Source organism: Rhinolophus hipposideros (genome assembly GCF_964194185.1).
Source record: "Rhinolophus hipposideros genome assembly, chromosome: X".
Taxonomy (NCBI): domain Eukaryota; kingdom Metazoa; phylum Chordata; class Mammalia; order Chiroptera; family Rhinolophidae; genus Rhinolophus; species Rhinolophus hipposideros.
The window spans coordinates 88362403-88387337 of record NC_138046.1 but is presented as its reverse complement, the minus strand read 5'-3'; the positions used below and the strand labels follow the sequence as shown (position 1 = coordinate 88387337).

Below are 24935 nucleotides of genomic sequence, written 5' to 3'. Positions count from 1 at the left end.
TTCCACCTCACAGTCTCATCTGAATAATAAAGATGTGCACTGCTCAATTATTGAACCACAAGAAACCCTCAAGTGATTAAGAAAAACACTTATAGTGGCCATAATCTCAGGGCATGCTGTAATAATGATTAGAAACAGCATACGATTATTTAAAAAAAATAAAGAGGCCACCAAACTCCTCCTACCACACTGAGGTTTTGCTAGGGTCTCTAAGGCTGTTTCCTCCATCTGTTCAGAGCAATCCTCTAGCGTTTCATGACAGGCTTGATTTGGTCAGCTCCCAACACGGCAATATTACTCGTTCTTCCGTCAGAGAGATTATTCAAGCGCCAAGTACCATCGCTTCCTATTCTTCATATTTTCAAGCAAAACAACCTGTTCGACACTATTTTTTACACTGCATGTTATATGTTTCAGGAGCTCCTGGAAGACTGATTTCCCAGATGCCGAAAAGTACCGTCCATCGGCTGTTTTCTTGTGCTTTTTGACTTTTTTATTCTCTCAGAACCAGATGGAAACATGTTCTGAATAAAAGCCGGCCCCGGGTTTTCATGCTGCATTCCACCTACGTGGTTTGCCAGGCTGTTTCACAGAAACTCGTGTGTGCCATCGAAGTTCACACACTTCCTGCACCTTTCACCTTGTGCCACACCCTCCAATTTTCTCAGGTGAGTTTTATTGACTCTTTCAACTAGTAGTCAGATATCTACATTTGGCTGGTGCACAAGGTAGCCATTCCGCTCAGCTGCTTCCCCAGCTCGTGTCATTCCTGGTGGATTCATTGTTAAGGTCCGTGGGATCACTGGGGCATTTTATTTGGGCCTTTGCTGGACAGCCATGTCACAAGGTGGGTTCTATGAATGCAGAATTTGAGATGGAGTTTGAGGTATAAGATGTTTGTTTATTAGGGATTGATTCTTGTGCAGGGAGGCGGGAGGAAGCAGGGTTGGGCAGACGGACGGTTGACCTGCAGTGCAGGCCCCACAAAATCTTGGCAGCCCAGCTGGCAGCTCCGGAGCAAGCATTGCCTGGCAGAACACTCCCTGTTGGGAGGAAATACCAGGCTTTGTACTGCTGCCCAGCTCAGTCTCATGTGGGTTGGCCCAGGCAGGGCATGACCTCAGGGAGGTGGCTCTCCAAAGCTGAGGCCCTCCCTGTGGAGCTGACAGCTACACAGCGAGTGCTTCCTTGAAGAGGCTCTGGGTAGTGCCAAGAAAGGCACGAGGAAAGGGGCTATGAAAAGAAACAGGTGCCACTTGGTAAGTAACTGGGGACCCAGGTAAAATCCTAGTTCCTCCTTTTCTCAATCTGTAGTCCTGAGCCAGTCACCCCAGCAATCTCTGCCTCAGTTTCCTCCAGACTCAGTTAAACGTTTGGGAGTCATTTCGTTTATTCTTCTGACATCTATTGACTGAATCTTTACAGTGTGCCAGGCCCTGTGCCAGGATGTAATAGTGAATAAAACAAGGAGAACCTCTGCCCTCAGGAAACTGACATTCCCCGTAACCCCTAGAATCCATCCAGTGACTCAGAGTTGTCACGCCTGGCCTCACTTGTGATGATTGTAACACAGTGAGAGCCATGGTCTCAATGCATATGGAGACAGACGACGACAGGCTGGTGTGGAAACTGAGGAAATAATCAACTGGATCCATAGGGTAACAGGAAGGAGGGAGCCACAGTAGGTTCTTGATAGGAATGCAAAGAGAGAAGTGTGGAGTATTAGAAGGGCTATTCTAGCAGCAGGCAAGAACAAAAGTGCAGGAAAAAGAAAATGTTACTGCTGCAGCTCACCCTGCTCCTCACATGGGTCAAATAAGGGAAAATAGCTGAGGCCAGGTGTGGGGACAGAGCCAGGAGTGCAGTTTCCAGGCTCTCGGCCTCACGTGGAAAGGTGCTGGCTCGGGTAGTAGATGGCCGTCGGCTGTGGCCGGTTAGCCAATTGGCCACTGATATAACTGCCGTGGCTGCGCTGGGGAGTGGGAGTCGGTCGGTTGGCAGAAAAGTGGACAGCAGGTCGCACGTCGTGTGACTCCAGCCTCCAGTGAGACTATAGTGGTACGACTCCCCTACCTATGGTCCGTGGGTGTTCCTTTTTGACCTCACCATGTCCTGTGTTCTTGTGTGGGGAGCGGGAGCTGAGACCCCGCGGGCTGCCCCGCACGACAAATGGCACAGCGAGCAGGGTGTGGTGCTGGCCAAGGCCTACCGAAGGTGGTGGATGTTTGCTTTTGTGTCTTGACCAGCCGCCATCAAGAATATGTAAGCACCTTGACTGTGAGCCGCTATTGGTCCAGGATGGTACCCTGAGAGGCCCAGAGAGAGTGGCAGTGCCCTGAGAACCCTGGCTGAGTCCAGGAGTCTGGCTGTGCCCAGAGAGTGTGGCAGTGCCCTGAGAGCCCTGGCTGTGCCTGGGGAGACTGGTGGTACCCTAAGAAACCCAGGAAGTCTGGCTGTGCCCAGAAGGACTGGTGGTGCCCTAAGAAACCCTGGCTGTGCCCAGAGAGCCTGGTTGTGTTCAGGATATTGCATTCACCTCCAGGCTCCGCGCACAGGGGCCCTCGCGGAAGACATTTGTCGTGTAGATTATGAGGCGAGACCCTATAGGGGTGGAGTGTGGGGACAGAGCCCCAGAGAGCAGTTTCCAGGCTCTCGGCCTCACGTGGAAAGGTGCTAACTCGGTAGCCGGTTAGCCAATTGGCCACTGATATAACTGCCGCTGCTGCACTGGGGAGTGGGAGTCGGTCGGTTGGCAGAAAAGCAGACAGCAGGTCGCACGTCGTGTGACTCTAGCCTCCAGTGAGAATATAGTGGTATGACTCCACTATGGCTCCGTGGGTGTTCCTTTTTGGCTTCACCATATCCTGCGTTCTTATGTGGGGAGCGGGAGCAGAGACCCCACAGGCCGTCCCACACGACACCAGGCCACACTGCCTATCCAGCTGTGTTAAATGTTCATTTTTGGTTTGTTTGCAGCCAAGTTATTGCCCATTGGTGGCAGCAAGGACTGGGGTTTTGGTTTTATGATCTAACTATTTCGTGAGCTCTATGAATGAATGAATGAATGAATGCATGCATGCATGAATGAATGAATGTTGGGCAAGGGACCAAAAGGCAGCTGGTTTGTTAATGGGCACCTCTTGCAGCTCTTGACTGGGCGCTAACAATGAACTGAAGATTTAAGCTCTGTGTCTGCGTGTCTGAACTTCGAATACTTTAAGTGTGCTATACTTGAAAAGATTCTTCTCTCAGAAACGAACTTAGAGACTTTTAAAGAATCCAGGTTCATATAATTAAGGTAAGGCAATTCACGATTATCCACCCTGACTCCTCTGTGAAACAGAAGTTAGTTACTGTAGTAAAAAGTTACAATTAATATAAGTGGTTGTAACTACACTGAGAAGCAGTAGTGACAGAGAAATACAACTGTGCATGTACTTTAGTTTTACAAGGTACTAAAGTAAAAACAGTGTTTCACAAACGTTTTGGTCCCCCGCGCCCCTTTTACAGTCTTAGGACTTACTGAAAACCCCAAAGAGCTTTGATTTATGTGAATGGTAGCTTTTGATATTTGCCAGGTTAGAAATTAAGACTGAAAAATTTGAAATATTTGTGGCATTCATTTGATGATAGCAATGATGAATTCATTGCATGTTTAACATAACTAATGTCTTAGTATTATTATGAAATTAGTTCTGTCCTTCTGGGCCCCCTGACATCTGTCCTCAAGTTAAGTGCCAGTTTGTCCTAGAATATAAAAGAGAATAATGAAGGACAAAACTTGGAAAGTGAATTTTATTAGCCTTGGTCTCTAATATGTGAGTCTTGGAAGAAGCTGTGTGGTGTGTTCCTATCACAGTTTTTTCAATTTTGATGGACTTGTGTGCTCATCTCCTTGGTTTACTGTTTATTGCCATCGCCCACAGCGTGAATGGTTATTTTTTACTTCCTCTCTAATTTGCCTAGACAGCAGAGACTCTGTTTATCCAGAAAAATTTTCTGTGCTTTATATGGACTTTAGTATGTTCTTAATTTTTTAAAGAAAAATAAATAAAAGAACAAAGTTTTCCCACTTAAGGTCTTTACAATCATGTGGCTTTCTATGTTTATGTTTTATTGTCACTTTGGTTAAATAGGTAACCAATATTGTTTCTCAGGCACCTGTGATCCTATCTTCATCAAGTGTCCAACTCTCTTCTGCATTTTTTATTTTTGTCTTCCCCCAAATCGGACTTAAGTATTGAAAAAAATGCAACAAAATAAACTTAAACTTTCAGGATCTCTTTTCACCTAAAACTATCTTTGAGATTTCACACAGAGTCCCTGGAAATTCACAAAGATCTGTTCTTTTGTCTTATAAAAAAAAGATACTAGAAATAATTCAGCTTATCTGATGTGTTACTATTGATGAGTTGAATGGGAAGAGTTGGCAAATCAGAAGAGATCCTCAGCCTTCCCTAGGTTAAATTACAACGGTTAAAATATTATTTATTAACATAAATATTTTAGAAATGTATGCTTTATGGGAAGTCCCTGGAGATTTGTGCCCTTGCTTTTCATAGTACCGAGGGCGTCAAAAAAATGTATACACATTTTAAGAAAGGAAAAAAACCGTATTAATATATACCGATAACATAAGATGAATACAAGTCACGTTGGACTTCTGCAATTACAAGAGGTGCTCAGAGTGGTTACCGTCAGCGTCCAGATGCTTCTGATTATGGTAAACTGGTTGAGCAACACTGACCAAAGTGTTGACATCTCTTAAAATGTGTATACATTTTTTTTTGGCATCCCCGGTATGTTGAAACTCAAAGGAAACACTGACTAAAACTCTTATGAAATATTTCTGTTGAGTTTTACTATATTTGTCAGTCCTGGTGGTACTTTGCCTGGTGATATAAGACAACAGCACTATAGAATTATCAGCCACAATCTCAGTTATTATTGTAAATATTTACTTGGTCACAACCTTACTTCTTTAATTTAAATCTAGCATCTTCTCGGCCAGTGTTTCTCAATGCACATCAGACTTACCCATAAAGTTTTATAAAAATACAGATGTTCAGAACCTGCACCAGAACATACAGAATCTCTTTACTTGCTAATCTTGGTATATTGTGTATACTATGTCTTAGGATGATTATATATTATATCTCAAGACTTTTTTCTTCATAAAGCAATTACTCATTCTTTTTTTGTAGATCAGATGTGGTGTTTACTGGCTTCTTTGAAAATAGTCTTAATCATTGATCTTAAAGACATTTTGTCTAAAAAATTTTTCCTGGAACAGCTTAAAACCACAAACATTTATTATCTCACAGTTTCTGTTTGTCTGGAATCTGTGTGCAGCTTAGCTGGATAGTTGTGGCTCAGGGTTTCTCAGGAGGTTGCATCTGGGGCTACAGTCATCTGAAGGCTAGACTGGGGCTGCAGCGTCCACTGCCAAGAAAGCCACTCACATGGCTGGTGCTTGGTGCTGGCTGCTGGCTGCTGGCTGCTGGCTGCTGGCTGCTGGCTGCTGGCTGAGGCGTTTCAGTTCTCCTCCATGTGCCCTCTCGTCCTCCAGAGCCTCTTTTACATGTGGCCTTTCCAACAGGATAGCCTGGATTTCTTTACTTATTGTCTGGGTTCCAATTGAGGGGGGCAGGGGGCGGAATGCAAATCTATGTTGGAAGCTACAGTCTTTTTATAAACTAACCTCAGAGGTGATATCCCATCATTTCTGCCATATTCTGTTTGTTAAAAGTGAGTCAGTACACCCAGGCCACACTCAAGGGGAGAGGATTACACAAGGGCATGAATACCAGCAAGTGGGATCATGCAGGACTGTCTTAAAGGCTGCCTGCCACACTGCCTCTAGGTGTGTGGGGCCCTAGACAAACATTTTTTGCAGGGCCTGTGTCTATATAAACAATTTGAATTAAAAATATTTTACAGGGCCGGCCCGGTGGCCCAGGCGGTTGGAGCTCCATGCTCCTAACTCCGAAGGCTGCCGGTTCGATTCCCACATGGGCCAGTGGGCTCTCAAACACAAGGTTGCCGTTTCAATTCCTCGACTCCCGCAAGGGATGGTGGGCAGCGCCCCTGCAACTAAGATTGAACACGGCACCTTGAGCTGAACTGCCACTGAGCTCCCAGATGGCTCAGTTGGTTGGAGCACGTCCTCTCAACCACAAGGTTGCTGGTTGGACTCCCGCAAGGGATGGTGGGCTGCGCCCCCTCCAGGTCCACTAGCAATGACAACTGGACCCGGAGTTGAGCTGAGCCCTCCACAACTAAGACTGAAAGGACAACAACTTGACTTGGAAAAATGTCCTGGAAGTACACACTGTTCCCCAATAAAGTCCTGTTCCTCTTCCCCAATAAAATCTTTAAAAATATATATTTTACAGAATCATGGGTCCATATGAGCTGTGGTGATTTATTGATGAACATTTAGAACAGTGCAGAGTAGTAGTGCTTGTGTATTTGTTTACTGTCCAATCAATGCACCTACGGAATCCTCGTAGTTTTCCAGGTTCCATCTCTTCCTGTTCAGGTCTAGGAACCATCTCATGTTCTTTATTTATGTTCTTTATTGTCAGATGTGCCATTTCTGGCTAAGTTCATCTCCCACCTCAAGAAGGTAGCAACACCATTGTTACTCACAATGCCGTGGCTCTTTAGAACCTGTTTGTATTGGGAAAATATAGATCTACTTGCCTCTGTAGGTCCCTAATACATTTATTTAATGCTGGTTACGTCTTACTTGTAACACTGTATCATCCATTGGGCTGCCCATAAATACTGGCTTCTAATGACTCCTCCTTCAGAAGTTGTTATGGTGCTTTGTTGATAAGGACCACGAAAGCAAGCAAGCCGTATGCAAAGAATGCAGGAAAACGTGAAAAATACTTTATTTTCTGGTCATGTGAAATTTCCTGTTTGGAATTTTATAGCATAAATATAGAAAAACACATCTTGTAACTGTGTATTCTCTTGAACTCTTTCAATAATAATCACTGCATTCCTAGAATGAGATCTATTTCGAGAGTGAGTGCACCCCTGCCTTCCACATATCACCAGTGGGGAGGAAAGCAAGGGGCCCATGGAAAAGTAAGAAGAGAAGTCCCATTTGTACAGAGAGTGTCCATTATTCATCTGGCATGGCTTGAGACTGACCTAGGGGAGCGTGATCTCACCACGTGGATGAGCCAAGTGAGCCCATTGGAGGTGTGGAGCAATAGTCACGAAAGTCGTAGGAGCAGGTAGGTATGGCCCAGAGGACTCCCTAATACATGGTGCAGAGCCTGTTGGAGGAAATGACTCCTAGCTGCCAGCAGCAGAGGAACAGTCAGGGTAAAGGCGCCTGTCACCACCTCTGCCACCTCTGGGTGCTCTAGACTAGAGGTGGCCCCACAGTTGGAATACTGACACGTAAGAGCTGATACACAGTCCATACATGCGGCTTAAAGCCAAAGGTTGGCAGTGGCTTGTTCAGACCTAGGGCTTTGAAAATGGCCTGTAAACGACATGAATGAGTCACTCAAAATCAGCATGTCACCGCCATACTGATTCCTGTCTCATGAGATCCTGTGAAAGAAAGCCACAGGAGCCAGTGGGAGCCATCCACTTGCTAGGTCACCCCCCTGGAGCTGGCCCCGGCGCCCCGGGACAGCCCCATATGTATAAGTGCCAGAGTTTATCAGGGGATCTCTCTGACCCCATACACAGGACAGAGGGTAAGAGAGAACATCAAAAAGGAGAAGTGGGGATCAGGGCCCATGTGGGTCCTGATCCAGACTCGGGGCACCTCACTCAAATAGCACTTCTGGCCCCAGCCAGTCGCGGCCACCAGAGGGAGTCTTAGACCACTTTGAGGAAGGCACACCAAAGCAGGCGGCCCCCTGCCGTTCAGCGCCCGGGGCAGGGTTCCTACCTGAACTGCTTGCAGCTTGGGGCAAGAAATACTAAGTTCCATATCATCTTTCATTAGGAACTTATTCAAGAACATTATCTTGTAATAGTGTGCTGGGTTTAGAATATGTCTGTGAATTCTTTGATCTTCCTCCATTTAAAAGATAGTGCTTAATTCCCCTCCCCACGAGAGTGGGCTAGACTTAGTGACTCACTTCTAATGAACAGAATTTAGGGACGTGACAGTGTGTAACTGCCAAGACTGGCTCATAAAAGGCAACAAAGCTCGCTCTCTCTCTCTCTCTCTCCCCCTCCCTCCCTCCCACCCCCTCCCTGCCTCCTCCCCCCCACCTCTCTCTTAGACCACGTGCTCTGGGGGAAGCCAGCTGCCATGTCCTGAGGACTTGTCAAGCAGCCCTATGGAGGGGCCCATGTGGGGAGCAACAAAGTTCTCGAAATGCATGTGGGACCTGAAATATTGCTGTGACCATTTCTGGAAATTATAATCTGCCATGAAGTACTGGGCAAGTTGCTTCACCTCTCTGGGCCTGTTTCCTCTACAGTAACATGAGGATAATAATAGTGTCTATATTGTAGAGAGACAATCACATGAGATAATGCACATAAAATACTTAGCACAGTGCCAGCAACATAGTAAGTGCTCAGTGAAAACTAGAAGTTATTGTCAATAATCATTGAACAATGAGGCATCTTGATACATCTGAAACAGACTGTTGTGGGTTGAATTATATCCCCCAAGAAGGCATATTTAAGTCATAACCCCTGGTACCTGTGAATGTGACCTTATTTGGAAATCAGGTCTTTGTAGATCTAATTAAGATGTAAGTTAAGGTGAGGTCATACAAGATTAGGGTAGGCCCTAAATCCACTCACTGGTATCCTTATGAAAAGAGACAGAGACACACACAGGGAGAATGCCATGTAACCATGGAGGCAGAAATTAGAGTTATGTGTCTGCAAGCTATGGACCACCAAGGATTGTTGGCAACCACCAGAGGCTGGAAGAGGCAAGAGAGAACCTCCCCTATAGGTTTCAGAGGGAGCATGGCCCTGCCAACAACTTCGCTTCAGACTTCTAGCCTCCAGAACTGTTAGAGAATAAATTTCTGTTGTTTTAAGCCAAGAAAAAAAACCACTCAGCAGACATTTACTGGGAGCCAGGCGCTGTGCCAGGCGCTGATGATGCCAATGGTGAGTAAGGCAAGGACCCTGCCCCGAGTTGCTGGCAGCAATACGGACAGTAAAGCAATGAACAGAGTGGCTGTTAGAATGATGGCATGGTACTCTGTAGGAGAGGCTCTGGGTTGGGTGTCTCCAGGACCAGCCCCAGATGTGATGGCTTGCTCTGAGGACTCACAGGATTCCATGTGGTCGTACAGCCGTGATTTATTACAGTGAAAGGACACAAAACACAATCAGCAAAGGGAAGAGTCACACAGGCAAAGTCTGGAGGGAACCAGGAAGAAGCTTCTATGATGTTTCATACAGGACACACTTAATTCCTCCAGCAATGAACTGTGGCAACACATTTAAAATATTGTCTACAGGGAAACTTGCCTGAGCCAAAGAGTCCAAGATGTTTTGGGGGCCGGTCACATAGGCACGCTTTGGCTAGCGTGTACCAAAGTTGTAGAGCCCCAAAAGGAAAGCAGGTGTTCAGCATAATCCACAGTGTTTGTACAAAGTTTAGGTACAGTGAGCCACTCATCATTTAGAGAGTAGTGGGAACCCTCGCAAAATCTGAGTTCCCAGATGCCGGCTGTATTAGCTCAGGCTGTCATACAAGATACCACAGACTGGGTGGCTTAAACGGCAGAAATTTGTTTTCTCACAGTTCTGGAGGCTAGAAATCCAGGATCAAAGTGCCACTAGGATGGGTTTCTGGTGAGGACTCTCTGGTTTATAGATGGCTGTCTTCTCACTGTGTCCTCACATGGCCTTCCTTCTGTGCATTCATGGACAGAGAGAGATCTGTGGGGTCTCTTCCTCTTCTAATAAGGACAAGTCCTACCGTGTTTCCCCAAAAATAAGACCAGGTGTTATATTAAGTTTTGCTTCAAAAGACACGTTAGGGCTTATGTTCAGGGGGAGTCATCCTGAAAAACCATGCTAGGGCTTATTTTCCGGTTAGGTCTTATTTTCGGGGAAACACAGTATTAGATTAGGGCCCCACCCTTATGACCTTATTTAACCTTAATTTCCCTCTTAAAGTCCCCATCCTCAAATATAGTCACTTTGGAGGGTTAGGGCTTTAACATATACATTTGGGGAGGGGGCTACAATTTAGTCCATAACACTAACCAAGGGCCAACCTTGCAAGCAGGCCTTTCTAAGGACAAGTCTCAGGCCTGCTGTTAACTCTTTCCTGCACAAGCTCCATACCAGATTCTGGAAGTCTTGAAATGGCTGCCAATTACATTGCTTCCTGGGAAGGAGGAGGTCCCATTTGGTGCTTGTGGTCCAGATTACAATGGCTCTTTCCCCGTGGATTAAGAACCTTCCTGCCACCTTGGCCCTGATGTAGGAGTATTTCTCTGTGAGTCCCCAAATGATGTAGGAGACTTGTGAGTGAGTGAGTGCCGGGATCATGTCTCGTGAGACCGAAGAATGGAAACACAGACCTAGGAGAGGCAAAGAGTTTTAAAAAGAGGATAGTTTATTGAAAGCAAAGCGTCAGAGCTCCCGAGCAGGAGGGGGTCCTGAATGGGGGTGCCCTGTGACTGAGGCAAAAGCTCTTACTTTTATACCTTCCCTTGCCTGTTTGGGGAAGAAGAGCTGGCGCCTTTTTTAAAAAGGTATTCTTTTTCATTGGGGAATATTAGGGAACAGTGTGTTTTTCCGGGGCCCATCAGCTCCAAGTCGTTGTTCTTCAATCTAGTTGTGGAGGGCACAGCTCAGCTCCAAGTCTAGTCGCTGTTTTCAATCTTAGTTGCAGGGGGGCGCAGCCCACCATCCCATGCTGGAATTAAACCTGCAACTGTGGGAACAGAGCCAGGAGTGCAGTTTCCAGGCTCTTGGCCTCACGTGGAAAGGTGCTGGCTCAGGTAGTAAATGGCCATCAACTGTGATTGGATGGCCATCAGCTGTGGCTAGTTGGCCGTCAGCTGTAACCAGTGAGCCATTGGCCACTAATATAACTGCCAGGGCTATGCTAGCAGAAAATGGGGCCTAGCAAGAAGATGGTGGCTGAGCTAGCAAGCGCGGATTGCAGTTAGCATGGAGGACTGCAGCTAGCAAGTAGGGTTGGTTGGCAGAGAAGTAGAAGGCAGGTTGCGGATAGTGTGGCTCCTGCTTCCTGTGTCTCCAACCCAGCCGCCAGTGAGAATATAGTGGTGTGACTCCCCTACCTATGGCTCTGTGGGTGTTCTTTTTTGGCCTCACCATGTCCTGCGTTCTTATGTGGGGAGCAGGACCAGAGACCCGGCATGACACCCTGCATGACAGCAACCTTGTTAAGGGCTTGTGCTCTAACCAACTGAGCCATCCGGCCACCCCAGCTGGCGCTTTTTAATGGAATTTGTCTACCAGGTTTGTTCTGTTAGCCCATCCTGAAGGATTAGCAAAATAACCCATTCCTATCTATCAGATCTGTTTGTCAGGCCAAAAGGAATTTTATAATTAACCTCAAGGCCTTGTTACATTTTGTCTTGGAGCGAAGGAGTTTCAGAATATGGCTGTCTTTTGTTAATTCCACCAGGGACCTCCCTGTCTACCTAAAAACATGCTAATTAACCTGTGTCGGCCCCAGCTGACAAGACCAGAAGTTGATGGGTTAGCAGGAGGCAGCCCTACATGGAAACAGACTAATAACCCATGCCAATAGAGGCACCCATATTGTGTGACTGTGATCAAAGCCTCTCTTTGGGAAGTGACATGAGAGGGAGTGTCAGGCAGGGTGTCAGGCGGGGTCTCTGGTCCCACTCCCCACATAAGAACACAGGATATGCTGAGGCCAAAAAGGAACTGTGGGGACAAAGCCCCAGAGAGCAGTTTCCAGGCTCTCAGCCTCACATAGAAAGGTGCTGGCTCGGGTAGTAAACAGCCATCAACTGTGATCAGATGGCCATCAGCTGTGGCTAGTTGGCCATCAGCTGTAACCCGTAAGCCATTGGCCACTAATATAACTGCTGTGGCTACGCTAGCAGAAGAAATGGGGGCTAGCAAGAGCAGATTGCAGAGAGACGGATGCCGCCGGTGAGAATATAGTGATATGACTCCCCTACTTGTGGCTCTGTGGGTGTTCCTTTTTGGCCTCACCACATTGGGTTCTTATGTGAGGAGCAGGACCGGAGACCCCGCAGGCCGCCCCGCACGACAGGAACACCCACGGAGCCATAGGTAGGGGAGTCACACCACTAGTCTCACTGGGGACTGGATTCACACGACTTGCTGTCCGCTTTTCTGCCAACTGACTGATTCCCCTCGCTAGCTGCAATCCGCGCTTGCCAGCCCAGCCACCATCTTCTGCTAGCCCCCCATTTTTTCAGCTAGCGTAGCCACAGCAGTTATATTAGTGGCCAATGGCTCACTGGTTACAGCTGACGGCCAACTAGCCACAGCTGATAGCCATCCAATCACAGTTGATGGCCATTTACTACCTGAGCCAGCACCTTTCCACGTGAGGCCGAGAGCCTGGAAACTGCACTCCTGGCTCTGTCCCCACAGGGAGGCGTGGTGGACATCAGTTGAGTCAATGGGCTTTGGACAACTTGAAGTTCAAGCTGGATTTGACTTCTGGATCTGAAACTCTTATTGACGTGACCTATGCAGCTATTTAATAAATATTTGGAGACTGTTTTAAATGAATGTTTACCCTTGGAGAAATTAATGCTCTAAGTCTTGGTTTCATCATCTGTAAAAGTTATGATGATGATAATATTCTCACCAAATTGTTCAATAGATTGAACAATTTAATGTAATTAAAGTCCTTTTTCATGATGTCTGGCTCAGTGCTGGAAAAAAAGACAACCAGCATTAAATATAAATGGTCAGGGAACAGAGGACTGAACTAAGGGCCACATGAATGTGGGTGATTTCCCAGTGATGCCGAGTTATTCTGGGACTGCTCTAAGCAATCAGCTTTGGAAGTGATGAAATTCCAAATCACTGGGTGGATGAAAAACCGATAAGAATATTTGTGAAGTGCAGGTGTTTAACATCTGGGACTTTGTGGTTACATCGTTCTAGGTTCAAATTCTGGATCTTCCTGTTTTGTCAGGTAAACATCTCTGCACCTTACCTCAGGGATAAGATTATCTTATCTGTGAAGTAGGAATGATACTAATGGCAATGCCTCCATCAGTTCTTGTAATGCTGTCACGTCAATAAATGTTATCTATTATTAGCAATAAGAAAAAGAAAAAAGAAAAAAAAAAGGAGTATTCCCGATCTTACCATAGTCTCATGAATCCTTGTAACAAACCTCCAGCACTAATAATGTGTTTATATTTGCAGTAGTTGGATTCTTGGAAGCCTAAGAAAAGGAGTGCACAAATGAACACTAACTGAAAACATGTCATGGCCAGAAAGCAAAGTATGACATTGTTTAAAATTTAACACTGTAGATCCAGAATGACTCCACGAGCACTTACAGTGCTAAAGGGAACAGTTCATAACAACGCTATAACTGTCATAAATCTGAATGTACTAAATAATAAAATGGCAAGATGCAAAAAGTATAACCTCCAGGAAATGCGAGAAATAGATCATGGAAACACAACAGCAGCAGATTTTAACTTAACCTTTGTCAGCCTAGGATAGACCTAGTAGACACAGCAAAACAGTATAATTAATAAAGCTCTAGCAAGCTTATTTTCTTATATCCATGAATACATCTTGTCGGTGACTATGGAACATTAATAATTATTGACACTTATAGTAGGACACAAAAGTTCAATAAATTCCAAAAAGAAGAATGGATACACACCATATTCTCTGACCATAATGCAATAAACTTTGATTTCTTTTAAACAAAAACAAAAATCTCAAAACTCCAATAGCTTAGAAAAAATTTTTAATATCTCTCCTAAGCTACTCTTACATCAATGTACAAATACACCAAAAGTTGCAGACCATCTAGAGTAATAATATTGAAAAAAATCTTTCTCTAATGCAAATGTTACATATCAAAATGTATAAGATATAGGTAAATCTGATCTCAGAGCAAAACCGTAGTTTAAGATAGAATTTACAAGATATAGTTGAAAAGTTCCTAAATATAAAATATACCCAAAACGAAATCAATAGGAAAATGATAAACTGTGGGAAATATTTTCAATACTTGAAAGACAAAGGGTGTAGTATTGTGATTTATATTTCTCTTACACATTTATATTTGGTCTTTGTCCACAGTTCCTGGCTCACAGCTACCGAAACCCTTGGAATTTCCTGAGTGATGGAGTGATAAAGGTATCTCTTGTTATGTTAAGGAAGTGATTTTGGAAATCTCTAAGGCTGGGGGTTGGTTGCCAGGGGAAACCAACCAAGTGATTAGAGAATTGGAACTTTCCCACCCCTTGGCCTCCGGAGATGGGAGAGGGGCTAGAGAGATTGAGTTCAATCACCAAAGGCCAATGATTTCATTAGTCATGCCTCTGTAATGAAGCCTCCATAAAATTCCTCCAAAAAAGGATGGGGTTTGGAGAGTTTCCGATTTGGTAAACACGAGGAAATTTGGGGAGAGCGGTGCACTCAGAGCATGGAAACTCTGTGCCCTTTTCCCAAATCTTGCCCTATCTCTTCCATCTAGCTGTACGTGTGTTATATCATTTTACAATAAAGAGGTAATCTAGTAAGTGAATGTTTCTCTAAGTTCTATGAGCCACTTTAACAAATTAATCAAATCCAAGTTGGGGGTTGTGGGAATCTCCAATTTATAGCCAGTCAATCAGAAGAAACATTGTTGATAACTGGTCTGGTAATTAGTGTCTGAAGTTGGCAGGGGGGCAGTCTTAGTTTGAGCCCTTAACCTGTGGAATCCGATGCTGTCTCTTGGTAGATAGTGTCAGAATTGAGTTGAATTGTGGGACAACCAGCTGGTGTCAGTGAATGGCTTGTTTGATGTGTGAGGAAACCCTCCCTCCCCACAACGGAATTGGGTCCAGAACCCAAAGGAAAGGGCTAATTAATTTATAAATCAATAAGAAAAGACAAAAATGGATAGAAAACAGACAAAAGACATGAATAGAAAGTTCACAAAAAGATAGATAAATAGCCAATTAATATGTGAAAATATGCTCAATTTCATTCATAAGAAAGTCTAACCAAACAATGAAATATTTTCACTTTTCAGATTGATAAAAATTTATGTTTTTTAATATCTAGTGTAGACAAAGGATAATGAAATGTGATAATATACAGTAGGTGGAAGTATAAAATTAAACAACAGTTTTGGAGGAAGTTTGGCAATATTTATCAAAGTTTTCGATTTATACATGTTTTGATCCAAGAATTTCATTCCTAGGAAGTTATTTTTTAAATATAAAAAGTAGCTAACTACATACTTTTAATGGAAGGATAAAATTTAAAAATATATAAATAGCTGTTTGTTTTTTAAGTCAAAAAGGGAAGACAAAATGGTTTCCTATGGGAAGAGGGAGGGAGGGAAGAAAGGGGTGGAGACGGAGAGAAGCTAGATCTGAATATACCATATTATTGTTGTATTTGAAGCCATGTAAATACAATAATTATTATGTGATATAATTATACTCTATTTTAAAAGTCTTGTTATACCCTGAAGTAAGCAAGTTATGGAAGATTACTGGGGTCACGTCAACCAAGCTTAATTGGCCCTCACTGGCCGAAGATGGAGTGATTTGAGCATCAAAAAGAATAACTGCAATGGATTGAAATACATGAACTATCCATGAGATCACAATGATGCTAAAAAATATAATTGGCCACCTTTGGAGGATCCTGGTAAACCAGAACATTATTCTGAAAGCTGGAGAATAAACAAAGAGAGTAACTGACTAGATAATTGATACTAAAGAATTATTGTTGAATTTTTGAGATATGATAATGATGTATGGCTAACTTTTTCAAAAGAGTTATAGTTTAGAGCCACATCTTGAAATATTTATGGGTAAAATGATATGCTATCTGGGTTTGCAGCAGAATAATCCAGTAGGAATGGGAAAGTAGGTGGAGACTATAGAGAAAACAAAATTGGTTGTGAATTGATAACAGTTGAAATGGGATAATAAATGCATGGATATTTATTATATTATTCTCTCTACTTTTCTATATGTTTGAAATTTTCCAGAGTAGAAATATAATTTTATGAAGGCAAAACTATATTGAGAGCCTGACTTCGGCCCACTCTGCTAACCATGATGTCTTAAATTTTTTGTTAGTTTTCTTTTGTTTTAGAAAACAAAAAGAAAGGGAAGTCATGAAGTCTTGTCTACCTAAGGGAGAACCAGAACTGCTACAGAGAAAAGGGGACTTACAAGCAATGTCTTTAAAAAAAATGAGTAAGTTTTTGCCTACAATTCCAGGCCAAATGTGGGGTGTGGGCAAATGGGTGACCTAGAATTCTGTCATTTCTGGGAGAACTGAAAAGAGCTTCTGGAGCCAGATAGCCTGGGTTCAAATCTTGGGTCTGCTGCTTATTTCCTGTGTGACTCTGAGCAAGTTATTCAACCACTCTGTGCCTCAGTTACTTCATCTGTAAAATGGGGATGATAGTACCTACCTCATGGATTGTTGTGAGGATGAATGGACTAATATGTGGAAAGTATTTAAAACACTGAGTGACTGGCACATAGTAAGCACTCAGTAAGTGTTGGCTACTGTGATTATAGTTGTCGGAGTGTATAGTACAAGACAGACTTGATGAGGGATGAGACTGGAGAAGTAGGTAGACTTCCGGGTTATAGGAAGGAGTGTGTCTTCTATTTGGCAGGGAGTCATTGAAGGGTTTTAAGTAACGCTAACAGCTAACACTGCTGAGTGAGGATAGAAACTTCATTTCTCACAAATGGTTAAAACATGAATTTCCTACATGTGCAATTAACTATGAAATGGTTCAGGGCAAGTTGAGAACCTCTGACTGTGTTTTGAACTGCTGTTTCCTTCACAGTAAGTGGATGCCATGGCTTTGGGAATTGACTACCAGTGGTGATATGACTCAGGATTGTATGAAACTAGGCCATCTAAAACTTCATCGAGTCACATTTCACGCAAGATCTGTGTATACACATTATATAATTAAAGTAGTATGTTGTGTGTGTTTAAGGCTAGCCCTCGATTAAGGGCACTGTACTTGTAAAAAGCATAATTCCAGTAATCAAATTTTAGTTTTATTATGGCAAATGAGAAACATACACAAAAGTCTAGAAAGCAGCAAAATGAACATTCCGTTCCCATCACCCAGCTCCAACTGTTATGGACTCCTGGCTAATCTATGACATATATATCCCACCCCACCCATAGTGGACCCTCAGATATTTTGAAGCAAATCCCAGACATCATATTATTTCATGTAGAAAATGTCAGTATGTGTTTCCAAAAAATAAGGACTCTTTAGAAAATCTAACCCCAATAATTTTCTCAGCTAAAAAAACCAATGATTCCTAAATAGTTAAATCTCATTCAGCCTTCACATTACCCTGAATATATATGTATATATTCATAAGGATGCCCTGTGCCTCCATAATTAGACACACACTGTAGGTTCTCTCTCTCTTTGTGATGCCATCAGTCATTGATGAGCAGTGCCTAGATCCATTTATTCACAAGGGATTACAAAATAGAATGTTCTGATCTCTAATTCTTTCTTCATTTATTAACCCTGATATATCTACAAAGGAGAATTTCCCCTAGCCAACTTTTTGGCTAGTATAAGAAAAACAGGTTACGTGCTTGATTCTTTCCCTGTATTTATTTACCAGTTTTCAATATAAAGAGTTGTTTCCCAAGCATCTTCCCAAGGTGACTAGTGAGCCATCTTTATTTGTGTCATTGTAAACCTGTGGATTTTAAGCATGTTTATATTCAATGGGGTTTGAGCCACTGAAATTATAATCCTTGTTGATGCTCGAATTATCCCATCTATAATCGGCGGGATCATCTTCAGCTTTGTCTTCAGGAGCCTTTTCTCAGGACTCCTGGACTTTCCACTCTAATAAAGCATTCCTTTCTTTTTGGTATTGCAGGTTCATCCTGTTCTCCCACATGGCTTGATGCTTTGTCAGAGGTTCCTCTTGGGGACAGTGTTGCTCCAGAAATGCCAAGAAGCCTGCACTCCCTCACCCCACCCCCATCTACATGGCCTTTTCTTCCACCATTCGGGTCTGAAAACAATGCCACCTAACCCAAAGCTGTTGGAAAGCAGGCTGCCTGCTGCCTGGTTTGCGGGGAAACCTGCTCACTACTGCTGCACTTGCCTTTCTTCTTCGAATCAGAAATCAATCTGAGGTCTAAACTGCAAACTTAGACATCATTTCTGGAATTCCATTTCTACTTTACCTAGGCTTTGTGAGTCCGCACTAGTTCACTCCACATTAGGTCCCGCAAATTTCCGGTGTTGTCAGGAAATCCTGGAAGCTAAAGGCCTGGAGGAGGGCATCATCTCACAATAGTGTTTTCTCTAACCTTTAGAAAAGTCATCCATGCTTTTTGCAAGTTTTGAAGAAAAGAAGGAACTATGTTGTAGAAATAAATGGCAACATAAACCCAACATCCTAGCAATGTCTCATTTTAGTGCTTTACATTTATGTATTTCTAAATGTTCATGTTTATATTTACATAAATGTATTTTTTTGGCCACATTACCCAAAGCCATATACAGATGTAATGCAATCCCCATAAAAACCCCAATGGCATTTTTTTTAAAGAAATGGAACGAAAAATCATCAGATTTGTTTGGAACCACAAAAGACCCCGAATAGCCAAAGCAATCTTAAGGAAAAAGAACAATACTGGAAGTATCACACTGCCTGACTTTAGCTTGTACTACAGGGCTACAATAATCAAAACAGCATGGTATTGGCAGAGAAACAGACACATAGACCAATGGAATAGAATTGAGAACCCAGAAATAAAACCACATAAATATGGACAGATAACTTTTGACAAAGAAGCTAAAAACATACAATGGAGGAAAGACAGCCTCTTCAGTAAATGGTGCTGGCAGAATTGGATAGCCACGTGCAAAAGAATGAAACTGGACTGCTATCTGTCACCATGTACCAAAATTAATTCAAAATGGATCAAAGACTTAAGCATAAGACCTGACACAATAAACTGCATAGAAGAAAACATAGGTACTAAACTTATGGACCTTGGGTTCAAAGAGCATTTTATGAATTTGACTCCAAAGGCAATGGAAGTAAAAGCTAAAATAAACGAATGGGACTATATGAAACTTAAAAGCTTCTGCACAGCAAAAGAAACCATCGACAAAATAAAGAGGCAACCAACTGAATGGGAGAAGATTTTTGCAAACAGTGCCTCCGATAAGGGGCTAATATCCAAAATATACAAGGAACTCATGAAACTCAACGACAAAAAAACAAACAACCCAATTGAAAAATGGGCAGAGGACCTGAAGAGACATTTCTCCAAAGAGGACATACAAATGGCAAATAGATATATGAAAAAATGCTCAACGTCACTAATCATCAGAGAAATGCAAATAAAACCCACAATGAGATATCACCTCACCCCACTCAGAATGGCTATCATCAGCAAGACAAATGGTAACAAGTGTTGGAGAGGCTGTGGAGAAAAAGGAACCCTGATACACTGTTGGTGGGAATGCAGACTGGTGCAGCCGCTATGGAAGGCAGTGTGGAGGTTCCTCAAGAAATTACGAATAGAATTACCATACGACCCATCAATCGCTCTCCTGGGTATCTATCCAAAAAATCTGAAAGCATTTCTCTATAGAGACACGTGTGCTCCAATGTTCATTGCAGCTTTGTTTACGGTGGCCAAGACATGGAAACAACCAAAATGTCCTTCGATAGATGAATGGATAAAGAAGTGGTGGTACATATACACAATGGAATACTATTCGGCGTTAAGGAAAGATGATATAGGAGCATTGGTGACAACATGGATGGATCTTGAGAGTATAATGCTAAGTGAAATAAATCAGACAGAAAAAGCAGAGAACCCTATGATTTCACTGATATGTGGTATATAAACCAAAAACAACAAAAGAACAAGACAAACAAATGAGAAACAAAAACTCATAGACACAGACAATAGTTTAGTGGTTACCAGAGGGTAAGTGGGGTGAGGGTAGGGAGATGAGGGTAAGGGGGATCAAATATATGGTGATGGAACCATATATTTGAGAACTGACTGTGGGGGGTGAACACACAATGGGATTTATAGATGATGTAATACAGAATTGTACACCTGAAATTATGTAATTTCATTAACAATTGTCACCCCAATAAATAAATTTAAAAAAAAAGGAAGTCTAAACATGCTAATCCTATTCCTCAGACCTAATGACTCCTTAATTTAATTAGCAATATGATTTAATTTAAATAGTATTAGGTTGGTACAAAAGTAACTGTGGTTTAAAAGGTTAAAAATAATTGCAGGGGCGGCAGGTTATCTTAGTTAGAGCCTGTGCTCTTACAATAAGGTTGCCGGTTCGATCCCCACATGGGCCACTGTGAGCTGCGCCCTCCCCACCTAGACTGAAACAACTACTTGATTTGGAGCTGATGGGTCCTGGAAAACCACACTTAAATTGAAAAGTTTTTAAAAAATAATTGCAAAAACCACAATTACTTTTGCACAAACCTGATAGTATAAACTCTAATTTTAATCCACCCATAGACAGATGTAAATATTTTTATAACAAAATATCAAATATATGTACATTTGTTTCACTTCCTGGATTGATTTATGGGCCCCTATTCCCTTTTTTCCCTCAGTGGCTTGGATATTACATTTTTTATTCCCATTTTAATGTTCATATAAAATTCTTAACAAACTGAAACTATATTTTCCTACCAATAACTAAACTGGATAATATCTCTGTTGTCTTCTTTTTAAAAGCTCAACGTATCATTTTAACAAGAACAGATTCATTGTCACCACATGACACTCTTCTTCCTCCCATCTCTCATGTTAATATTTTTGGTAATTTAATTTCTAGCTTATCAAAAGTGTAAACTATGTAATTATTGTTATTTTTTATAGTTAATGTTTATTTGTGTATATCAGTATTCTATACCAATTTCTTTGCTTACTTTTGTCCTTTGAATCCAATTATTTTCTTTTGTTATTTTTCTGTTAGCTGGATCCATCGTTTAGTATATTTTTCACCTAGGGTCTCTGGGCATTGATCATTGAATCCCTTATTTGTCTGATCATAACTATATTTTGTCCTCACTCTTGAAGGTTAACTAGGTACTGAAATAGATCTAGATTTAAAGGTATTTTTGAAGATATGACTCCAGTCATGCAACAAGCATTTATTGTCTACTGTGTGCCAGGCACTATTCTGGGGACTGAATCTATCAGAGGAAAATCAATGAACAAATAGCTCTTACCTTCTCTACCCAATCGAAAGAGAAGTGAGATATCACCTTGACCCTTATTCTTACAAATTTGATTTATCTTTTTTCTGGGAATGAATCTCAGTGTACAGACTCAAGTGTGCAAGAAATATACTAGAATTAACTTCTGTTTCTTTTCTTATTTTATTCCCATCCCTCCACCCCACTCCCCTTTGGCACTGATCAGCTTATTCTCTATATCTATGGGTCGGTTTCTGTTTTATTTATTCATTTGTTTTTTAGATTCCATAAGTTAAACCATATGGTATTTGTTTTTCTCTGTCTGATTTATTTCACTTGGTATAATACCCTCTAGATCCATCCATGTTGTTGCAAATGGCAAGATTTCATTTTTATTGCTGAATAATATTCCATTATAGACAGAGGGTGCCAAAAAGTATATATACATTTTAAGAAAGGAAAAACACTGTATTATTAATATATACAGATAACAAAAGATGAATACAAGTCACGTCTGACTTCTGCAATTACAAGAGGTGCTCAAAGTGGTTACCATCATAGTCCAGACACTTCTGATTACAGCGAACACTGCTTGAGCAACGCTGACCAAAGTGTTAACATCGCTTAAAATGTATACATTTTTTTGGCACCCCCCCCCCAGTATATACCACATTTTCTTTATTCCTTTATCTATCAGTGGACACCTAGGTTGCTTCCATATCTTGGCTATTGTAAATAATGCTGCAATGAACATAAGGTTACATATATCTTTTCAAGTTAGTGTTGGATTTCTTTGGCTAAATACCTAGAAGTGGAATTGCTGGATCATATGGCAACTCTATTTTTAAATTTTTGACCAATCTCCATGCAGTTTTCCAGAGTGGCTGCACCAATTTGCAATCACACCAACAGTGCACAAGGGTTCCCTTTTTTCTACATCCTCAACAATAACTGTTATTTGTTGATTTGTTGATAATAGCCATTCTGACCAGTGTGAGGTGATATCTCATTGTGGTTTTAATTTGTATTTCTCTGATGTTGCGCGTCTTTTCATGTCCGTTGGTCATGTGTATGTCCTCTTTAGAGAAATGTCTGTTTAGGTCCTCTGCCTATTTTTTTTAATTGGATTTTTTTTGGGTGTTAAGCTGTATGAGTTACTTATATATTTTGGATATTAACCTCTTATCGGATGTATCATTTCTGATTATCTTGTCCCATTCAGTAGGTTGTCTTTTCATTTTGTCGATGGGTTCCTTCACTGTGTAAAAACTTTTTTAGTTTGATGTAGTCCCATTTGTTTATTTTTTCTTTTGTTCCCCTTGCCTGAGGAGATATATCCAAAAAGAAGTTGCTAAGAGTGATGTTAAAAAATTTACTGCCTGTGTTTTCTTCTAGGAGTTTTATGGTTTCAGGTCTTACATTTAAGTCTTAAAAGTTTGATAGTTTTATGTTTGACATATAGATCTATGATCCTCTTTTAGTTAATTTTTGTATAAAGTGTGAGGTTTCTGTCAAGATTTATTTTTTTGCATATGGATGCCCAATTGTTCCAACACGATTTGTTGAAGACTATGCTGCCTCCAGTGAATTTTTTTTGCAACTTTGTAAAAAATCAAATGTTGGTATTTGTGTAAATCTATTTCTGAACTCTCTATTCTGCTCCATTGATCTATATGTCTGTTCCTTTGCCAATACCACACTGTCTTGAGTACTGTAGATTTACTGTAATTCTTAAAATTGAGTTGTGTGATTCCTCTAACTTTATTTCTCCTTTTGGAAATTATTTTAGCTGTTAGCTAAATTGATGTTAACTATAGTTTTGGGGTTTGTTTGTTTGTTTTTTGTTTTTGCTTTTTTGTAAATGCCCTTATCAGGTTGAGGAAATTCACTTCTATTCCTAGTTTGTTGACTGTTTTTATCACAAAAGTGTGTGGATTTTGTCAAATGCCTTTTCAACATCCATTGACATGATCATGTGGTTTTCTTGTTCTTTATTCTCTTAATATGTTTTGTTACATGCTGGATGAAGCCCAGCCATGTCAATCATTTTGCTTGTGCAGTGCGTTCATACATGCCCAGGTCAGACTAGAGGTGCTGCTGATGGGAGGGCAAAACAGATGCACTGGGTGGATTAGGCCGCAATTTGCTTTTTTGATCTTCCAACCCAAGTTTCCTCCATCAAACCCAGCTCCCAAAAACCTATGGACAAGCTAACACACAATTCTTAAAATGATTTATGTAATATTCACTGAGCCACAATGGGAATTTCTTTCACTTCATTGCTCCTGGCTAAGTAGGAGTATTTCCTGCTAACAATGGAACAGAATACAGTGTCCTGTGAGAATTCAGACCAACACCCATATGAGCCTTAGGGTGAAGTTACAGGAATCTTCAGCCCCATCTGGATGCCTCAGTCTGCCTAAGGGTTTGCCTTTGATGTGAAGGTCTTTGTTTTCCCAAGAAGTTTCTGAGTAGTGCATAGTTTCCTCTGATCTGCATGTGAGTTTGGAAGGAGGTGAGAGAGCACCAAGCAATTTCTTTTCTATTCTCCAATTCAGCATCATACTGAAGATCAAATGATTTGAAGAAAAATAAATTTGTGCAAAGCATAATCAAGGAAGGTTTAGTTAAATTATAGGCTTTATTTCTGCACATTTTGTTGACAAACATAAAATTCATAATCAATGTAATGCCCAGAGGCCTCCAAGATTTTAATGGTTGGAAATCAAACCTATTTGCAGTAGAATGTGGAAATGGTCCTAATTCTCCATTATTCCCTGTATCCGTGCCCCTGATCCAGGTGACTTTACAGCTCTTCCCATTGACAGGTTGAGTCTATTTCTACACCCCTGAATCTAAGCTGGCCTTAGGACTTTCTTTGGCCCACAGGACAGTAGTAAATGTGATTTGAGCAGAGGCTTGAGTCGAGCTGCCAACTGCCAGATATGTGAGCAAGGCCATCCTGTACCCGCCAGCCCACAGGCCCACCAGCTGAGCAGGCCCACACCAGAGCCTCCCAGCTGGCCTACAGAATCATGAGAAATAATGTAATGTTTATTGTAAGTCACTAGGCTGTTTGGTATGTGGCAAAAGCCGGCTAATACACAATTCTTTAAATCATTTATATAATACCAACATACAAATTGAAAAAGCTTTTATATATATATATATATATATATATATATATATATATATATATATATAATAAAAGATTATAATATACATAAATTTTGAGGGCACAGCTCACAGTGGCCCATGCAGGGATCAAACCAGCAACCTTGGTGCTACCAGCACCACGCTCTAACCAACTGAGCTAACCAGCCACCCCCAGAAAAAAATATTTTTAAGTAACCTCTTGCTATCATTCAAGCATCATCAAAAAATATTTTTGCATAGAGCTTTTTATTTGATGTGAAGGAAAAGTTAGTTTCATTAGTTTCAGGAACAAGGCAAGGATGTCTGCTCTTGCCATTTCTATTCATCTATTCGACATTGGAGTGGAGGTGCTAGCCAGGACAATCAGAAAAA

At 41.7% G+C, this 24935-nt stretch overlaps 1 long non-coding RNA gene across 1 annotated transcript; it reads left to right on the top strand.

The window, feature by feature from the left end:
* Window positions 1–1085: 1085 nt before the first annotated feature.
* LOC308494797 lies at window positions 1086–20370 on the top strand. Its single transcript, XR_013992945.1, has 4 exons — window positions 1086–1259; window positions 14272–14328; window positions 16275–16394; window positions 18078–20370. It is a non-coding gene; the product is annotated as an uncharacterized lncRNA (long non-coding RNA).
* Window positions 20371–24935: the final 4565 nt, after the last annotated feature.